The sequence below is a fragment of the Myxocyprinus asiaticus genome, chromosome 16 (genome assembly GCF_019703515.2).
Source record: "Myxocyprinus asiaticus isolate MX2 ecotype Aquarium Trade chromosome 16, UBuf_Myxa_2, whole genome shotgun sequence".
Taxonomy (NCBI): Eukaryota; Metazoa; Chordata; class Actinopteri; order Cypriniformes; family Catostomidae; genus Myxocyprinus; species Myxocyprinus asiaticus.
In genome coordinates, this window is record NC_059359.1 from 26716983 (window position 1) to 26738465 (window position 21483).

General features: G+C 37.1%; 1 protein-coding gene across 1 annotated transcript in view; it reads left to right on the plus strand.

Annotated features, from left to right (window-relative positions):
* Positions 1 to 4671: 4671 nt before the first annotated feature.
* Positions 4672 to 21483, plus strand: part of LOC127453832 (cingulin-like) — a 50426-nt gene continuing 33614 nt past the window's right edge. Inside the window, exon 1 of the mRNA XM_051720545.1 lies at positions 4672 to 4805. The gene's annotated coding sequence lies outside the window, so the exon portion shown is untranslated. The remainder of the gene's footprint in view (positions 4806 to 21483) is intronic.

Consider the following 21483-nt stretch of genomic DNA (forward strand, 5'->3'; position numbering starts at 1 on the left):
GGGATGTAGGTGCACTCGTGCTGCAGCTTTGGGTGGGGGTGGTTTCAATGCCTCAGCAGATTTTTCGCATTTCTGGGCGCATCTATAGGCTATCTGTAGATAGCTACAGTATACAATAGGCCTACTCAGAGGCTGAATTGGGATTTTTGAGGAGAGGTAACCATAATATAACATAACATAACATAGTAACTAAAATTATAACATTTCAAGGTGATTAAATCAAAAGGTTTTTTATTTTTTATTTTTATTTTTATTTATTTTTTTAATAAGTGAAAGAATAATATTTGGGGTAAAAAAGGTGCCCTGTTGCAGGAGCTAAAGGCCCCCATAAAACACAGTTTTTCTTTAGTGGGGCAAATAGATTTGTTATTAAAAAAAAATTCAAAGTGGGCTCACATTGACTGATCCAATCACAATGGAGATTAATTTGTTAAAAAAATTCTTGAGATGTTTTGAAATGCCAAATGTGATTGAAGTGGCTATTTTAAAAAGCATCATCTTCATTTGTTACTCAAAAAACCATCTTACTGTCTCAAAAGTATTTGCCTACTGTAAGCTGACACATTTCGCCCTATAACTATTGTCCCTATATTTACATAATATCACTATAGCCCCCTTGTGTGCCTTTTACCCCAAATGTGGGGGCCAATTGTGGGGTAAAAGGTACTCCCACCACTTTTTTTTTAAATTTTTTTTATTTTTTTTTTTAAGGATTTTAACAATACAACATTTTGTTATTATTTCTTTTCACACAAATTATGTAGCTCCATCATATTGAATAAAAAGAAATGTATTTTATCAATCTTGATAGACTTTGTGACCAGAAAATAGCACATTTTGCTAAAGGTGTACCTTTAGCCCCATTGTACCGTACTATGTAAGCAAATATTTAATATTAATTAAACCAATTCAAGTTTTATAAGCACCAGACAGGGCCGGCCCCTGTGAAAACTGTCATGACTTTAAAACATCCATAGAACCACTGCAAACGGGATGAGCAGAATTTTATTTTATTTTTATTTTTTTATTTTTTTTAATAGAAACCACTAAAAAAGAAGCACTATATTGTATATAGCTCGGTAGATAACAAATAACGTGTTCCAATAGCTTTTTTTTTTTTTTTCCCAACATGAATATGTTAGGTTAAAATGTACAGGCATGCATAAAGGAATATGTGTATTTTAGGTGCTTTGACAAGTCACCATTTTATCGCCTTATTCGGATAACCTTTCAACTTTTTTTTTTTAGAAGTACAAATAAACTAGTGTCTCAATTTAAATGAGGTCATGGAAACTGCAAGTATGATAATTATTGGGTAACATTTGACAATAAGGTTTGCAATAGGTATCATTAACAATGTATAATACAATTTTCCAGCATTTATTAATCTTGGCTAATGTCAATTTATAAAAATACAGTTGTTTATTGTTTGTTCATGTTAGTTCATATTGTATTAACTAATGTTAAAAATGGACTAGTATGTAGAAATTAACATTAAATACGATTAAGTATTGTTCATTGTTAGTTCATGTTAACTAATGTTAACAAATACAACCATAAGTGTTACCCACTAAAGTTACATTAAATAAGAAAATGCTGTTTAAAATAGTTTTAACTGTGTAGGACACTGCTGACAATGCTTGAAATGTTTATTTAGAGAAACAAAATCAATGAAAACAAAAAGTTGGTCAGAATGTGGGCAAAAGTTAATAAAAGTTAAAACATCAGGGAAAATAAGGTAACTACAGCAATGTATAATTATTTATAAATAAAATTACATATTTTAAATAGGGCCTATTAATACAACACCTCGAAATATATATTTGTAAACAAATGTAAAGAAAAAGCACATAGGTTGGTTTGGTTATTTTCCAGATTAATTGCTCATATTTTCACTCTATGTGAGTTTTTTTCTTTTTTTGAGTCTTTATATCGGCAGTGTCTGAATTGCTTCCTGTCTAATAATACTGTGAAAAGAAGCCGCGCTCTAGTTCAATGATTTGCATCATGAATAAATTATGCAGATTAGCGAGTAGTGCTTAGCTTTACTTCTTGCCTATTTTAGATACACTGCTGTTATTTTATTTGTTGTTTTTTGTCATTTTCAGGTATTTGTCTTTTTGTGATTATTCAGAGCTCATTTTATACTTAATATGTTTTTAGTGTTCACCGTCATTGTGATTTATAAGTTAAATGATCAGTTGCACGCGCGTTGTAAGAAATTAGATATTGAAACGCTTTGGAAACTGTTAATCTGGGGAGAGAATGAAACTTAAACACATAAATGTATTAATTTATATGACCCGTTCACATGCAGTATGTGTGGCCGAGGGGCCTCTTCAAACACGTCGGGGACCAAGACGGTCTCCTGTATTTCCTGTAAGATGGACTGGCCCTGAGGCCAGATCAGGTAGAAATAGCATCTTCAACAGCTGCACATTTTCCGAAGAACTGTAAGCAGCTGGAGTTCTTCATAAACATTAACGATTAACAACTGTATGTACAAGACAGTATCACAGAGGGGCAGCAGCTCACACTGGATAACAGGTAAACTGCAAACCAAGGGCAAGAGACACATGCCAAGTCGTTTATCCTGCCTCCATCTAGTGGCTGATAAATAAAAATCATATCTCAATCATAACTCATGAACAAACACAACAGACCCGTAAAATGCATCTGATTAATCTGAGAGCGGCAACGAAACACGTTAAATAAGTTAGTGTTACTGAGCACTTTTATACAAATAGATCATGCAATGCAATGTTTTTTATTTTTTATTTTATTTTAAAATATATTTAATGACTTGGTAGACGTTAAAATGCTTCAGACGTAAATGATACATAGACATTTATTTTAAATTAAAATTTCTGCAATTGTCTTGACTATTAAAATGTTATTAATGTTTTACTGACACTATTTATCCAGTTTTTATCCTACCCTGTTGAAAAAAGCTGGTCATCTAGCCTCAGTTGGCTGGTTTTAGAGGGATTTAGGACACTTTTTAGCTAGTTCGGCCTGGAGACCGCTTGCCTCCCAGTTAAACCAGTTAAGCTTGAGCAGGCTGGGAGACCATCTTAACCCAGCTAAGACCAACCAAACACCTGGTTTTGGCTGTTTTTTCCAAAAGGGTAGTGCTTATAGCCTACCAGTTTATTTAATTTGTCAGTTCTACATAGTTGTCCTTCTATGTCGTTTGAATAGTAAAGGCGTCTGCCAAAACATGGAAAGTATCTGCCAAAAAATGAATGCACATTTGAAGGGATAGTTCACTCAAAAATAAATGTTCTCTCATAATTTACTCACCCTCATGCCATCCCAGATGTGTATGACTTTCTTTCTTTAAGAATAATATTTCAGCTCTATCCATACAGTGCAAGTGAATGGTGACCATACATTTCAAGCTCCAAAAATCACAGAAAGGCAGCATAAAAATAATCCACATGCATCCAGTGGTTAAATCCATATCTTCAGAAGGGATGAGAAGTGTGGTGAGAGACAGATCAATATTTAAGTCATTTTTTTTTATTTTTATTTGTATTTTTTTTTTTTTCTTTTGTTTTGTTTTTTTTTTTTTTTACCACAAATCTCCGCTTTCACTCTCACATTCTTTCACATTTTGAAATCGAAAGTGGAGATTTATGGTAAAAATAAATAAATAAATAAATAAAAATACAAAGAAAAAAAGGACTTAAATATTGATCTGTTTCTCAACCAGACTTATCATATTACTTCTGAAGATATGGATTTAACCACTGGAGTCTTATGGATTACTTTTGTGTGGCCTTTATGTGATTTTTGGAGTTTCAAATGTCTGGACACCATTCAGTTGCATTGTAAGGACCAAACGAGCTGAGATATTCTTCAAAAAATCTTTGTTTGTGTTCTGCAGAAGAAAGAAAGTCATACACATCTGGGATGGAATGAGGGTGAGTAAATGATGAGAGAATTTTCATTTTTTTGGGTGAACTATTCCTTTAAATGCTAGAAGTTGTGCTACAGTCACAGAAAGCTGTCTCCTCCTCCCGCCGTGCCAGCCAACCCATGTCTGTATGTAACCACAGCTGCTAAGGGTGATATATTTATGAATATACTCAGTAATTTCATTCAAACTATTGTGGAATGTCTTGTAGGATTTATTCAGGAGTACATGGGCCTGTTTTTCAGTTACTGAAAATAATATCCAGATGCTCCTGAACATACGACAGTAGGCTGCACAATAGCAAAGTTTAGCTTCTCTCTTTCAGGGACCCTATAGCATATTAACCATTTATGTTCGATATGTTGTTGTTTTGCACCTGAATTGCCCATCAGGGACTAATAAAATATGATTTTATTTATACTATGTTTTTACATCTACTGTGCCTCAACATATCGAATCATGCAACACATGAATTGCAACTGGGCACTTCGGAATTAGCCAATTTGAGTCTCGAAGGCATACCGATGCCAACATATTACAATCTCTCTGCCCTATTTAAATTTCCACTGACAAACAAGTTCCAGATTTAATTGAGATTGACGTACAACCTGACCAATAATCGAAACAGAAGTAGTACCATACGTTCCACCCACAACGCCACTATCAGCCAATGAGATTATTTCTCACAGACAGGCTGGGTGGGGCATGTGGTATCGGTCTGAAAGGTAACAGGTTGTCTTTAGCAAGTGTTTCCTTTGAGGCGCAATAGTTAGACCTGTCATTTTAAGAAGCGTCCATTACTTTATAATATCAGTTCTCACGAAGAAAAGCCAACGGACAGAGGACACGTGAGCAGAGTGAAATATACACTTTGCCGTAATATCAGGTTGGTAAAATGTTATTTATGTTCGCTATCGTCCCTAAGCCTGTTAGCCTGTGTGTAGAAATTGATGCTGCAAAGTTAAGTTATAAGTCGCGCGCAATGGCTTTAATTCATCCGCGCGCTTCAACTCATTCTCGAGCTGAAGCTCATTCCATTGAGAGTAACACTTTTCTCACATTGTTGTGTTATTTTCCTATTTTATGTTCTTCTTAAGTGGTCATTTCTGAAGATGGAGTAATGTCTGTCTATAGGATTATTGTTCTGGCAACATAATGTTAATATGTGTCAATTAGTTTCCTTGCCAAGCAGTTTGTCTCAAGAGACATTAACCCACCGAGTTTCGTACGCAGCGCAGGTGCAACGGCAGGTGAACACCTGCTTTCCTCGCTTTGTAGAGAAGGCTTGACGTGGCAAACAATGCTGCTTTAACAGTGTTGTGATTGTTTACCTCACCGCAGCCAACAAGTCCGCTAAACGCTCAAAGCTTTGTGTTTGAATAGCTTAATTTTCATTCAAATGAATAACGAGTCATGAACTGTCAGGTTACTGTATCTGATAAACTGATAACATGCAGTTCAGAAGTACATTTTAGTTTATTATAGCGTTCATGTTCGATTCTTGGCGGAATGTGCAATTCTATGGACATGTTAACCTACAGTATAGTGATATGAAACCAGAAACACCGCCGAAGAATTTCATTGGCCTTCCTGTGCAGCACCTCAGCTCAAACTATTTACAATGCTACTGCAGTCATTTAATTGACTTTTGTTTACTGAACACTGTATAACAGACTGTGGGAATAATTTAAATCATTGTAGACAGTGAAACAGAAACATATTGTTCTGGCATCCCCCATATCACTCTGGCATCTTGGTTATTGACCTCTGACTTCTTTGTGCTGTGCCATAGACAAACATAACATTAGTACACATAATATTTGTGTTAACTCTGTCAATGCTGATAATGACAATGACTTTAATCCACTAGAATAATTCACGACCCAGAGGCATAACTGTACCTGCTTAATTTTTTCTTCTTCTGTGCTTCAGTTATCAGCTCATGCTGATATTAGATTAGATTTCAGTACAGTATATGTTGTGTGCACAGTGTACAAATGTGGGCTTCTGAAAGTGCATGGTTGTGTGCTCTAGTATTTGGCAAGACTGTAGCCAGTATCATGCCAGTGATTTACACTAGAAGGAGAGAAGAAGAAATTCTTGTTTGTCTGAGCCTGAAAGGGGGAGAGAGACTGAAGGGATGGGGCAAGAGAGGATTATTGAAAAAGAAGAGAGGGACTGAGAGGGAGTTTGGCAGGACATAAAGAATGCAAAGGGGAGTCAAGCACTAATGGAATACAGTGGAGGGATTACAGACTCTTGAAAACCTGATGAAAGTTTATGAATAGGGGAAAAAAAAAAGTTTAGGGCAGTGGTAGCTCAGCGGTTAAGGCTCTGGGTTACTGATCAGAAGGTCGGGGGTTCAAGCCCCAGCACCGCCAAGATGCCACTGTTGGGCCCTTGAGCAAGGCCCTTAACCCTATCTGCTCCAGGGGCGCCGTATCATGGCTGACCCTGCACTCTGACCCCAGCCTAACTGGGATATGTGAAAAAGAAGAATTTCACCGTATATGTGCAAAATGTATAATGTGTGATAAATAAAGAAAATTATTATAATTAATTATTATGAATGGCAACACACTCAAGCACAAAGGCTGAACTAGCAATGCTTTTTCACTGCAACCCGACTCCTTAATTTGTAGAGGAATCTAGCTTAGTTCTGTATCTCTCCTCTGTCAGGTAAATCACTCCAAAACCAATACTAGGGATCTGGTCATCCCTCTCAGATTAAAAGGATCAGAGTTTGAGCCTTTGGGTTGCTTTTCCTCAGCAATGTGATTGTAATAATACACACAAGCAGTTCATCTAAAAAATGCTGCTGATTTTCACACTAAATAAGATCATTTCAAGTCACATTCCAGCTATTGTGGATATACAGAGATGAGAGAGGAGATTGGGTGTGATGCATGTCCGAGCAAAATTATAGACATTCGGCGAAACTCACTCTAGAAGTTTTGACTTGGTTTGATGAAATAGTCAGCATATAATAAAAGCCATAGTGACTGGACTGAAGTCTTCGGAGTCATACTGCTACAGTTCCTTCCTAAATCTATTAAACATTCGATTGCAGATCGAAAAATTCAACTGAATTTAGGGATGCATGATATATCGTCGGCCGATATATTATTGCCCGATAACCGGGAAAATCTAAATAGTATTGTGCCGATACTGGAATTACCGCCGATATTTTCGCTGATAATTTGTTATGGTTTACTTGCTTGAGGCTGAGAATCTCTGACTGCCTGTGGCTTCTTTCCTTCAGGCAGGGACTCGGGCAGCCTCAAGTGACTGTGCGCGTGCTCATACACAACGTGTCTGTGTGAGAGAGAGCCAAGCTCGTGCCGGATTATTTCAACATCTCTGCACCTTGTTTCGTTGTTTTGGGGCTGGTTTTAGCCATCTGCTGTAAGTAACGACGTGCCATTTCCCATATTCTGTTTGTTTCATGAGGCAATAAACAAAACGCAACAAAAACATGTATATATGTTACTTGGGGCAATAAATTTCGCTTATTACAAGTTTAAGTAAGCAGAACTCTCTGATTTTGTACTACTCGTGCGTGTTGATTTCTCTTAAATTGAAATATTGAGAAAGCTAACTCATACATTTTAGTGGCTGAACATAAAATATCAAGTAATCAGCTTAAATATTTCAAGTAGTGGAAACCTAGCTAATATTAGCTAGTACAGTGAACACAAAATGCATGTTAAGGTGTAAAAATTTGCTTTGATTAGCATACCAATTGCTCAATGAGTAAAGCAATATAGAATATTCTTAAATTCTACCTGTCCTCAATCTAAACTCAAGCTCCACTATTCACCGTAATGGTAACCCCCAAAACTCTGATATAACATAAACTCTTCTAAATAACACAACAAAACATTACACGCTAACAAGTCTCTCCCTTTACATTCATCTTGCACAAAGACACATTATATAACACTTAATTTTAACATTTACCCTCCCTGTCGATTGCCATGCAAACCATGCTGGGAAATAGTAATCTCCTGCCCAGTTTAAATTTAAGTTCCTGTAAATTTAAAGAGACAAGTACATTAAACTCAAAACAATGAAACAATTCAAGTTACTTAAAAGGTGTCCGCTTATTGAACTCAAAAAAAAAAAAAAAAAGTTCTAAAAACCTATTATGGTTAATTTATTTGGATTATTTAATTCTCCTTACTCAAAACAGTTAATTATTTTGAGCATTAGGGTTTACAGTTCCCAAGAACCAACTGGATTGCTTCAAAAGACATGGATTAAACCACTGGAGCCTTATAAATAACTTTTATGGTGCCTTTATTTGCTTTTTGGAGCTTCAAAGTTTTGGTCACTATTCACTTGCATTGTATGAACCTACAGAGCTGAAATATTCTTCTAAAAATCTTAATTTGTGTTCTGCAGAAGAAAGAAAGTCATACACATCTGGGATGGCATGAGGGTGAGTGAATGATGAGAGAATTTTATTTTTTGGGTGAACTATTCTTTTAATCAGCTGGCAACAGAAATCGGAAGCGCATAAAGTGAAAGAGAGAGTGGCCAACTCTGTGCGACTTATAACAAAATTTAGTCACACCAGTGGAAAAAATGGCCGCAAAATGTGATAATTTAGTTGTAGTCTTAAACCCTGTATTTAAATATGAAAAAATAAATAAAAAATGGTTAAACTGGGTAAAATGTGTTTGAATTTAGGAGCATGGAAATATGTAGAACTATTTGAACAAGCCATGTTTGAATTGTGTGAAAATATTATGCTATCTAAATAATTCTGCAGATACTGGTCTGGTCATCATGCTTAAATCCAGCTGTGATGAATCTAGTTTCCTAGAACATGCACCTAAAGTCATCTTAAGATCAGCCTATAGATGGAAGAAGTAAATAAATGAGTACAGGGGGCATATGGGGCACAGGGTAGGACAGCAGCTGGGAGTAACAGACAGAGAGCGAAAGACCAAACATAATCATTTGAAGAGACTAGTGGTCGACCGATATGGGTTTTTTTTAATTGCCGATATCCAGAGAGCAGGGTGGCTGATAGGCCGATACAATGCTGATATATCACACAATTTAATATAGTAAATAACAAACATAAAATTGCAAAAAAAACAACAACAACAAAAATATATTTAGCACTATATTTACTCAATTTCTCACAAAACTTAAAATACAATATTATTTTTTAATGATAGATAATAGGGATGGGCACGAGTACTCGGGTACTCAGATGTGGCAGCAATGATCGATCATGAAAACGATGATCAATGGTGATCATGCATGATGTGACTTCACTTAATTCGAAATTAAGTGACAATTACCTGACAACTAAACACAAAAGTGTCTGTGGCGAGCAGGGTGTGGCCGTGCGAAGATGGTGCGGAGCGAGGCCGGGATGGACTCCTGGAGCGAATTATCCCTCACAGCTGTGGACGATTACAGAGTTAGCAGGTGAAGGATAAAGATGCAGCCAGAGCCACAGAGGGGAGCTACACAGAGAGAGAGACTCACGCAGCCGAGTTGACGTGTGCATTCCGTGTTAGGCTGAAAAGTCAACTGTGAGAGAGACACATGGAACCCAGCTGACAAGCTGTCCGTGTGTTGGCCATTGCCGTTTCAATTATATAGTACTTTGATTTATTTGTGTGTGACCTTATTCGTTGTTGCTATTAAACAAATGTGTTTTGTTTAAATAAAAAAGACTTTCCTGTGTTGGAAACCCCGTCTCCCGCTTCCTAATTCCCTGGAGCTAAGGATCTTGTTACAGTGTCAAAGAGGGAGCTTATTTTTAATTTTGAGATTGATTACATTGTGATTTTGAGGGGTACATTGATTGTCAGAGACGTCTCCTAGAAACCAAACTGATATATGAAGCTGCAATGCTATCGTTACAATAATCAAAAGAGTGTAATTAACCATGTTTTGAACACCTGTCTCTGCAAAATGTTTGCTAAATATGTTTTATTATCATTTAATGTAAGAACTTTGACTCATTAATGAATATTATTTAATAAAAGTGAATTTTTGTCACTGACTGTAAACCTCCCTGCCCTGGGTGACGTAACACACACCTGCATCTCGACGAAATGGGAGTTGAAGATTTCTGCACGAGTTTCCAAGTTAGAAGTCTGACATAGTGTTATTCCGTTGCACTTTCCCCAGCTGAATGGTGGAAATTCCGTCTCTCCGAGTTGAATGGAACGCTTCATGAATCATCACAGCAACAACAATAGGGAGCATTGCGGCTTTCCTCACAGGAGCGAACATTTGTCCAGTGCCACACTCCAGGTGTGTGGCACTGGACTCAATGTGCTGCGAGTGTTTCAAACAGCTAGACAGAGCACAGCTAAATGGAACAGAATGCAGCGTCTTCAAAACAGAACTTCAACTTAACATGCATATTAAAAATGCAATGGTTATGGTGTCTCCTGTTAACATAGACGCGCGTTGTGCACTTCTTTCATTGAGTTGGACAGCGAATCTTCACATAATGACAAAATATGATGCATTATATTTTGATTATGCAATCTTTTGTAAATTTTATAACCGATTATTTTATAACAGTCTATAATAATGAATAGATGATACACTGGAACAACAAGATGCAATGCAGCAGCCAATGACATTTGTCAGACATGCTATTATATATATATATATATATATATATATATACATATAGTTATGTACATGTCATTGCCCCTCAAGTACTCGATGAATACTCAGGTAATTAGTCTGAGTACTCAAATAGACAAAATTACCAAAATTACCTAGCAGAGGTCTGCAACCCTACCCAGGCCCGACAGGACCCGAGGACCCGACGGGTTTAGTGCCGGGTTCGGGTCAGTTTTTCCAAGTATGACTTCGGTTCGGGTTTGTATGTATGAAAAATTAAACAAGCTTATCAAACTTGTTTCACGCACGCACTCTCACTCACAGACACGTGCGAATGGACGTGTTTTTGCGCACGTATGTTCTGTTTTCCCATTATTTTCATATGTAAACACATGCTGGACGAATATCTTTTGACATTTACACCACGTCTAACTTTTTCTTCAGCATCTCACACATGACCAGCACATTTTAAACACCATGTCAAGTTAAAAATAACTTTTTGCGCAGTTGTCACAAAGATTCAGCATTCTGAACAAGTTCAGGTTGCATAGAGGGGACTGTTGCAGTGTTTCATATTATTCCAGATTGTTCTGCACCAAGTGAAGAAATAAACAGTAAGTCAGTGCTTTTTTCCTCTTCTGCTAGAGTGTATAGTGTAAGGGGCTGCCATGCCTTGTTAAAACTGTGTATGTTTACTGTTTCAGTACTGTTACAAATGTTGCCTATATGCTTACATAAAATACAGCCTATTGCAACAGTACTTGCTAGGAGAAGAAATTAGATAGTAAGCGAGTTCGGGTTCAGGTCGGGTTCAGGCTTAAAATCTGATGGTATTGTTTGGGCCAGGTAGGGTAAGAACACGGTCTCGGGTACGAGTCGGGTTCGGGTTTCATTTTAAGGCCTGTGCAGACCTCTAATCTCTTGTAGATAGCAGTGTCATCAGATTTTAGTAATTCATTTGCTCATGAAGAAATTGTTAATATATTAAGAAGGAAATAATAGTACACACAGTTGTCCAGCAACCATGGATGGCATGTCCACGTTAGCAATCACATTTACTCAAAAAATACCGAATCAAACCAATTGTACACACAGTGCATAGTGAATAAAACATTTACTTATGGCATACGTGAAGCGCTTTTACCTTGGGCTGTATCAGAAAATGTAGGCAGCTGACTTTTGCTACCTTGCTGCCTCACTAGTTAATGGCTTAACTGACATCTGTTTTGAATGATTGGAATTCTTAAGGAAACTAGTCTCCGAACAGTTTGAAAAGCACCTTATTTTCATTGTACCTCCGTATACAGCCTCCGGAGGCAGCATTTTCCTGGTTTCGTATTCAGCCTTGTAGTTGCACTCACGTGCTCGTGCGGATCCAGCTCGAGCAACAATCTCCTGACAGTTTAAACGGCCTGGATCGCCTGCTTTGATTGTCATCATGATTTGTGAATCAGAGAAACTTTTGATCCTGATACTGAAGTTTTTGATTCTGGCTGATAGAATATATGCATATATATGCATATTTGCAGACTGTATATAATAGAAGTTTTATTGATATTTGCATTTTATCATTAGAAGTTATGGGGAACTGTTGAGGAGAGACTGTTAGACAGGACGCTGGATCTGCTGAAGTTGTGTGAGGTTGGTTTATTACATATGTTTAAACGAGATATGCGCATATTTGCAGACAGTATATGATATTTTTTTTTATTTATATTTGCCTTTTTATCATTAGACAAGACCGTTACAAGTTACAGGGAATTGTTGAGGAGAGAGAATAAAACAGGTGAGCACTTTAACATTATGAGCTCAAACGCATCTGCCGTGGTTCTGATATGTGGACCGTTTAAAAGAGACTGTGTTGCACACCGGTCTATTATTATAGGAACACGATGGCACGTAACAACAAAACTAACCGTGACTGATTATTTACATGCCTCGCTGATATATTGGTCAACCACTAGAAGAGACATTAACAGAATAGATGCAGTAAAAGAGCTTTGTTATAAGGAAGTAAAAGGAAATGGGTAGATGCACTGTGTAGAAAACAATTTGACCTAGACTGGTTGAATCAAGTGTATTTGCCATAAATGTAAAAGCCTGCATACCTTAGGCTATTGCCTATCAAGGGAACAGTTACATCTCTGGTTTGGATGAGTGTATGAGAGCAAGAGAGAGAAGGAGAGAAAGAGTCCAGTGTTCTCTGCATAGCTGCCCTTGTTTTCTGCACCACTTCACTGTAATAATAGGAAGAGGGTCCTTTTACTCCCCTCCCTCCCATTCACAGGCTCCCTCCATTAACCCTATCAGATTATGCAGTGCAGAGAGGCTAAATGGTGCCTCTGTTTCCCTGGCCAGTGACACACTGACACACAGAGTAAATGGATCAGTGTAGACCATAACCGAATTTTGGCTGTTTGTTTGACCAGATGACAGTTGATCATTGATTTATTGAACACAATAAATAATCTGGTAACTCTGACCTACACCATGTGGATAATTCAGGAATGATTGAGCACATCCCTGAGTGGAATCATCCCATGACAGGTTGGAGTGGTGGTGGTGTAGTGGACTAAAGCACTGAACTGGTAAGCAAAAGTTTGTTGGTTCAATCCCCACAGCCACCACCATTGTGTCCTTGAGCAAGGCACTTAACTCCAGGTTGCTCCAGGGGGATTGTCCCTGTAATAAGGGCACTGTAAGTCGCTTTGGATAAAAGCGTCTGCCAAATGCATAAAATGTAAATGTTAAAAAAAATGGATGACAATGACAGATACTGCAGGCACATGGTGCATCCCTTTGATTTAGAGAAAATAATTTGAACTGAAGTCCTTTTCTGTTACTTTTAGGCCATTGCTTTGTCATCTTTAAAGAGGTGTGATGGACCACCTATAAAATAGTGTAATATAGTCTGGCGTTAATCAAATTTGTGAATTATACTGTATATGGAATTTATATTACGACCTAAACAAGGAAATATGCTTTTTTTTAATATGTTTTTTCTCTTTAAATAACAAATAAATTAAAGTAAACAAGCTTTTTTGTTTACTAGAAACCACTCAAGAAATTCAGAAGACCATGCATAATTCCAGGGTTAGCTGTGAGAAAGAGAACATACATTTTGTCTGAAAAATGAGTAACATTATACTATACATTATAAACATGCTATAATTTGGACACCTTTGTGGTGTACCAGTAGCTATTTGTTTGTCCAAAAAGAACAGATATCTCTGAAGGACACCATAACATCAAAATTATGTACAAAATCTAAAGCATAGCCTTCAGTGCATTCAGAAATTATTCTTTTTTTTTTTCACATCTTTTTGTTTTGTTGCAGCCTTATGCTAAAATGCTTTAAAGTATTATTTTTTTCACATTAGTCTACACTCCATACCCCATAATGACAAAGCAAAAACCAGATTTTTGATAAATTTGCAAATTAATTAAAAAGAAAAAACTGAAATATCAAATGACATTAGTATTCAGACCCTTTGGTATGACACTTGAAATTTAGCTCAGGTACATCCCATTTCTCTGGATCATCTTTGAGATGTTTCTACACTTTGATTTGAGTCCACCTGTGGCAAATTCAATTGATTGGGCATGATTTGGAAAGAAACACACCTGTCTATATAAGGTCTCACAGCTGAAAATTTATAACAGAGCAAAAACCAAGCCATGAGGTCAAAGGAACTGCCCGCAGAGCTCAGAGACAGGATTGTGTTGAGGCACAGATCTGGGGAAAGATACAAAAAAGTTCGGTGCATTGAAGGTTCCCAAGAGCACAGTGGCCTCCATAATTCTTAAATGGAAGAAGTTTGGAACAACCAGGACTCTTCCTAGAGCTGGCCGCCTGGCCAAACTGAGCAATTGGGGGAGAAGGGCCTTGGTAAGAGAGGTGACCAAGAACCAGATGGTCACTCTGGTTGAGCTCCAGAGATCATGTGTGGATGGGAGAAACTTGCAGAAAGGCAGCCATCACTGCAACACTCCACTGATCTGGGCTTTATGGTAGAGTGGCCAGACGGAAGCCTCTCCTCAGTGTAAGAAACATAAAAAAGCACCTAAAGGATTCCCAGACTGTGAGAAACAAGATTCGCTGGTCTGATGAAATGAAGATTGAACTGTTTGGCCTCAATTCCAAGCATCATGTCTGGAGGAAACCAGGTACTGCTCAACACCTGCGCAATACCATCCCAGCAGTGAAGCATGGTGGTGGTAGCATCATGTTGTGAGGGTGTTTTTCAGCGGCAGGGACTGGGAGACTGGTCAGGGTTGAAGGAAAGCTGAACTCAGCAAATACAGAGATATCCTTAATGAAAACCTGGTCCAGAGCGCTCAGGACCTCTGACTGGGCCGAAGATTCAACTTCCAACAGGACAGTGACCCTAAGCACACAGCCAAGACAATGCAAGAGTGGCTTAGGGACAACTCTGTGAATGTCCTTGAGTGGCCCAGCCAGAGCCCAGACTTGAACCCAATCAAACATCTCTGGAGAGACCTGAAAATGGCTGTCCACTGACAGTCCCTGTCCAGCCTGACAGAGCTTGAGAGGATCTGCAGAGAAGAATGGCAGAAAATCCATAAATTCAGGTGTTAAAAGCATGTCACATCATACCCAAAAAGACTTGAGGCTGTAATCGCTGCCAAAGGTGCTTCAACTAAGTACTGAGTTAAGGGTCTGGATACTTACGTCAGTGAGAGATTTCAGTTTTTTCTTTTTAATTAATTTGCAAAGTTATCAAAAATCTGGTTTTTGCTTTGTCATTATGGGAATTGATGTGAAAAGTTTTTTTTTTTTTAGAGCATTTTAGCATAAGGCTGCAACATAAAAAGAAAACAAAAAAATTAAGGGAATACTTTCTGAATGCACTGTATATAAATAAAAGCATATAAAAAGTGAGACAGTATTTTGCTGTAATCTTTATATTATAGCAAAGAATTTCACGAGCAAACCCGCTCCCCTTCACAAATTGGTCATAGCAGTCTCCAGGATATAACTTTTCATAAGATTAAGCTGCACTATGGGATATTCTTTGGTCAAAAATTAACAAAGTGACATTATTGACTGAGTACATAAAAAAAAATCAGTTTTCAAAACAATGTCCTTGTCTTAAGCCGATTCACTTGGGTAAGCCTACAAAAATGATTTATCTTTTATCGACTGAGGCTGTACAATATAATATAAAAATACTAAAGGGGTCATGACATGAGGAATCAAATTTTCCTTGATCTTTTGACATATAAGATAATTAATAATTTTCTTTATTTATCACATTATACATATACAGTGAAATTCTTCTTTTTCACATATCCCAGCTAGGCTGGGGTCAGAGTGCAGGGTCAGCCATGATACAGTGCCCCTGGAGCAGACAGGGTCAAGGGCTTTTGCTCAAGGGCCCAACAGTGGCATCTTGGCAGTGCTGGGGCTTGAACCCCCAACCTTCTGATCAGTAACCCAAAGCCTTAACCGCTGAGCTACCACTGCCCCATGTAAGAGGTCATTGTACTATAAAAACATACTGTAAGTTTCAGAACTGAAAACTTCCTCCCTAATAGAAAAAGAGCATTTATTTAAACCAAGCTGCAAAAACGGCTCATTTGGAATTCGTGGAACTTGTGTCGTCATAATGACCATCTGCATATGCAACGCCTATTTTTCCGTCATTGCACCCTTGACCCCGCTCACTGGTGCTCAGTAAGTCACACAGGTGAAGAGCAGGGAGATGGGGCCTGTCATAGGAGATTCAACCTAAATGGACTTTCACAGGACACCTTCATGTGCCTGTCTAGATTTAAATGTTTTTCTACATAAACATGCACAGACAGACATCTTTGACCATTTGATACATATCTCTAGCCACATTTAAAAGACGTGGTGTCAAGTTACAACTCTGAAGAGGAAAAGTTCTCTGTCATTCAGCTGAGCACAAATGCACCATGGATGTGTTTTTTCGCTCATCTGCACTATTAGTATTAGTATTAGTTGTTGGTGTATGACAACATGAAGGAATAACACTGGAAACAGGATGTGGATGTGTCTTCAGTGTATTTTAGAGTGGATTGTATGTTCGGCTCGTACCAGTCAATTCAAGCTTTGCAAAGGAACTGTTATTGAAGGATAGGGTAGTTAAAAACACCTGGATACAATTGTAAAAATCGTGAGTAAATAGTTTAATTCATGAATATTTCATGTCATGACTGTGTGATAGCGTATGGTGCTGACGTCCTGTTTCACTGGGAGCGTCAGTTGACGCAACGTGACACAATGGCTTGAGGCTGTTTACACCGGGTGCATAGACACTTTCTAAACCATTTATTTGTGCTGTTGGCAGTAGTAGCGCCACTGTGTGTCGCGCAAAATGGAACGGGACCAGTTTACTGTATGCGCAACTCGACACACTGCAACGGATGCTTCCATGGTAGACAGACGGCATCATTGATTATAGTGGGTTCTATTGCTTTTGATGTGACGCGACTCTCGTGTCCGGTGTAGACAGGATGTGAGTGTTAACAGTGCTTGAGATGAACAGTTTAATATATTCGGATGCAATGTGTTGGATGTACATTTATGTGTAAACCCTGACATTTAGTTTTATAATGTTGTTGAGCTAGTTCATTCTCTCCCAATTGAGTTTCAAAAATGGCTGTATTCAAGGGGCTGCACGATGATAGCCAATCATAACAGCAGGCATTTACGTTGGTGGAAATGATCATTTACTACTAAATTATGACTGTTTTAATGCAAAAAATACTTTACTAACATTATCAGTGGACCTCAGGGAAGATATTAAACTATAAAAAAAAAAAGATTATTTCATGACCCCTTTAAAGATTTCCATTGAACTTGTTTCAGGCATATCAACTCTTGTTTCAGCCATATCACCTCAGAGTTTCACCTCTTAAATTGATAAGTTAAGTACAATACAAACATTAATAGAAGATAAAACACTTGAATGATCATATTAAAATATACTGGTAACTAGGGATGTCATAAAATATTGATATATCGATTATTGATCGGCTCGTTATTTTATCGATATATTTGAGAGGAATCGATAAATAAAAATTGAGAAATTTAAATTAGAAGCCTAATTTGCGTGCTTTCCAATTCAATCAGTTGACCTTTGTTTAACAGTCTGGCGTAATAGCGTTGGGAGACCACAAGGGGCTGATATAACATTTACTGAAGCCAGTTGTAGTCAGGAAAGGCACATGTATCAAACACACAGGACGAGCTGATGCAGTGCATCAGATGGCAGTCCAAAGTTACGAAGGTTTTTGTATTTCTTCAAGAATAAACAGTGACGAGGTTAATGAGTTTGCAGGTTAGTGTATGAAACTGGTGTAACTGTGCAAACTGAACAGTTAGAAATGGTGACATTTATTATGCAATTTCTCTGTATGTAGCCTTGAATAGGTCTTTCATTCAAGCTGTCAAACCACAAAACAACATACTTGTAACTGAAAAAACATTGTGTAGGCTATATGAAAGATACATATACAAAATATATCACCCAGTGAAGGCTAGAGTAAATAATGTTTGTCCTTTTGTTAATGATTTGGTTCGATTTTAATGGAAAACTATGCGAGTTGCGTTCCGTGGCCCGTCAGAATTTTGACACTGGACGTTGGCAGTGTGCGCATACATTCCTAGTTTCAAATTTATAACGCGCCATATCAAAATATGCAAATACGAATGTTGTTTATCTTCATCAAAACAAGTAACATTTTGATTTTAAATGTTTAATTGAAAAACATAATATCAACATGAAAATAGCACATTATGACTCTGAATATCTCATATTGATCACAGGCGATGTTCAGATAACCTCAAATCATGAGATTAATCGGTGCAGAAGACCAGTGTCGAAACTCAACTCGTGTAAAATGTTCCTGCACGAGTTTCTTGCAATTTTAATTGTCAAACACAGAAATTTGAAAAAGAGCACGAAATTCCGTAGCGCAACTTCAAAGATAACTGTGCCCCCTGCTATCTATAAAGAAGCCAGTGCTTCCTTATAGTTCTTTTATAGAGTCCAAAGTCTGTTGTTTTGTTTGGGATTTAAACTTCACCTGTCACTGTGTAAGAGCTATAGAATTAAATGATTGGCGCTTTAAAAATAACATTAATTCTACCTAAACCACAAAAAACATGTATGATGAATGAGTCAGTTTGAAAGAAGAAAAAGAAAAATGCATATCAGTGAAGGGTTGCTGCTGCATTCTCTCTCCACCTGTATAAACTGCCACCTGTTTATCTGTCAGCACAAGATTACTTCACATGTCTGGGAGATCAACTCCTTGAACACGTCACCCTTCTCAAAAAGCTTCTTGATGTCAAAACACAAAATGAACCCTTCATTGCATCTCCATTGTAATAGTAGTCATGAAGGCTCCAGTATTTGTCACACAGTAAATACATTCTTTACCACTCTCTTTATTCATTGCAGTGCAGGTTACAATGTTAGTTTAATGGGAGCTTGTTTTAATTGGACCTTTGGCCACTTTAATAATACAAGGAAAGGCTGTAGCTTTATTGTGAATCTGAGTTGCACAATCAAGCTTTTCTCATGGACTAATCTGGTCATATGAGAGTTGCCTGATTTATCAGGCATTTTATTACCCTGAATTCCTGATATCTCGCTGTCTCAGACACATGTGACAGGGATGGACTTTACAGAGAAGCAGGACTGATTACACTGCAACATGTTTATGGGTACACTTTAAGGGTGTTTTTACAATTGGGTCCTCTTTAAAAGAACTCAGATGCCTTTAAGTGGACCAAGAAGTGAACTGAGTGAAAAAGGACCCAGTTCTCTTTGCATTCACACTAATTTTTAACCTCTAAAATGGGCTTAGATCTCTTTTTGGTCCACTTGACCCATTACGGGGTCTCAGTCCATTTTGCATTCATACTGTTGTTTTTGTGGAACCCAGGCCACTTTTTAAAATATAAAATTGATGATAATTATTATTTGATGATGATGATGATGATGATGATGATGATTATTATTATTATATAAACATATTTAATACCCTTAAAATTAATAATTAGCAATAGTACAGGTGTCTTTGTTCAATAAAACATATTTTATTGATCTGCTGCATCAAATCATTGTATTACATAGTGTAAATACTGTATATAGCATCTTGTTTTTTATAAATTAAGAGGGAAAAGCAGTGCATTAAACTAAATGCATTGTATTTTTATAGTAACAATACTGTATTTAGAGGCAAAATTCAAGAAATTAAATCATGGATTATGGTAGATTAGCCGTATTGCCAACAAAAAATGCGATTGATCATTGTTTTATCTATTGACAGTGTAGGGCAACATCCATTCATTGAAAACAATAGTAAAATATTTGTTTGATAATCTCTTATCTGTTACGTGCCATTCCAATGTGGTCCAGTTAAACCCTCGACTCTTCATTTTCACAGAACATTGAAGAAAGATTTTTGAGTTTATTTTATGAGGAGTTTAAATATCCGACTATATTGTCAACCCCCCTGCCGAGGGTCGGTGATTATTTTTGCTTTATTGATTTTGCTTTAAAAATTAAATTAATTTATTGAAACACGAAAAACTTAAAAGATGTTTATAAATTTAAATTGCACTTTAAACGAAAAAAGCAATTAAAATAATGAAGTGATCAAAAAATCTTATATAACCACCTTCCCAAATCCAAACATTTACCGTCTCCAACAGCCCCATTTGCCATCATGCAAGTATTCGTCTATGACAGCAGGTGGGAAATTACTAATAGCCTAAAAATTATGAAATAAAGAAGATGATAATAATAATAATAATAATAATAATAATAATAATCATAGTTAAAAATAAACCATTACCTATAGAAAGTTCAACACAACCCACATAATTTCTACTTTCAAAATGGCTAAAACAGTTTGTTACTTAGTCTGTACTTAAACGAATAGAAAACACCTGTTTTATATTAGGTGTAAGCCTAATAAATTTCCTTGTGTTACCAAAATAATGCTGCCAAATGTGTTATCGAATTTGTGTTTGTATTGCGTTTCGTTAATCCAGTTAATACTGCCTAAAGAGAATAAAATGGAACTCAATTTTAAGTTCAAGGTAAACGTGATCTTGTATTATTCTATGATTTAATCACTTTTTTCTTTGTTTCTTTGATACAAAGATATATTTGAGCGAACCTGCAGAGTTTCTTTCACAGTGGATGTTAAGTGCAAAATGATCCATGGAACTAAAGTGAACTAAACTTCGAGCACCTCCTGAGATGGTCTTAGGTCATTTGCAGCATTCTCATACATGGCACTATTCTTGCAAACAGTATTCAGACAACTGAAACAGAGAAGAAAGAGTGATAACTCTTTACATGCATGTCCAGGAGATGTTCCCGCTGCACGCCTTTAAAAAAACAGCGCATCAGTACGGGCAGTGGTCGTGTTTGTGTTTTGTGTCTTTTTGTTTAAGTTTTCATTAAAATATTACTTTGATGCTTAGTCTGGTTCCCGCCTCCTCCTTGCCCATCCTTTATATTGTTACAGGTGCATTCCAAACAGCATAAATGTCTTCACAGAGCGTTTAGAAGAGAAAAACATAATGATGGTTACTAGGGTTGTCATGATATCATAATCACATCTTATGATCTTATACCAGCTAAAGTATCACAATAGAAAGTAGTATCACGATACCACAGTTTGTTATGGTAAAGGTGGTTCTTTGAAACTAGCCATTCACTTGTTGCTAAGGAAGTGGTGAAAATAACTGATGGATAAATTGGGAGAAAGGTCAAATGGACTAACTTGTTACCTAAAACATTCTTATTTTGACGTAAAAAAAAGAAAATAGAAAATAATCTTCACCGCATCAAAATGGCCAGTTCAAACGGGAACAGCTTTTTCACAGACTGCGATAACGTGTTTCCTTCTTATTTAGCAGCCTAAATCTAGCAAACATTTTTATATGA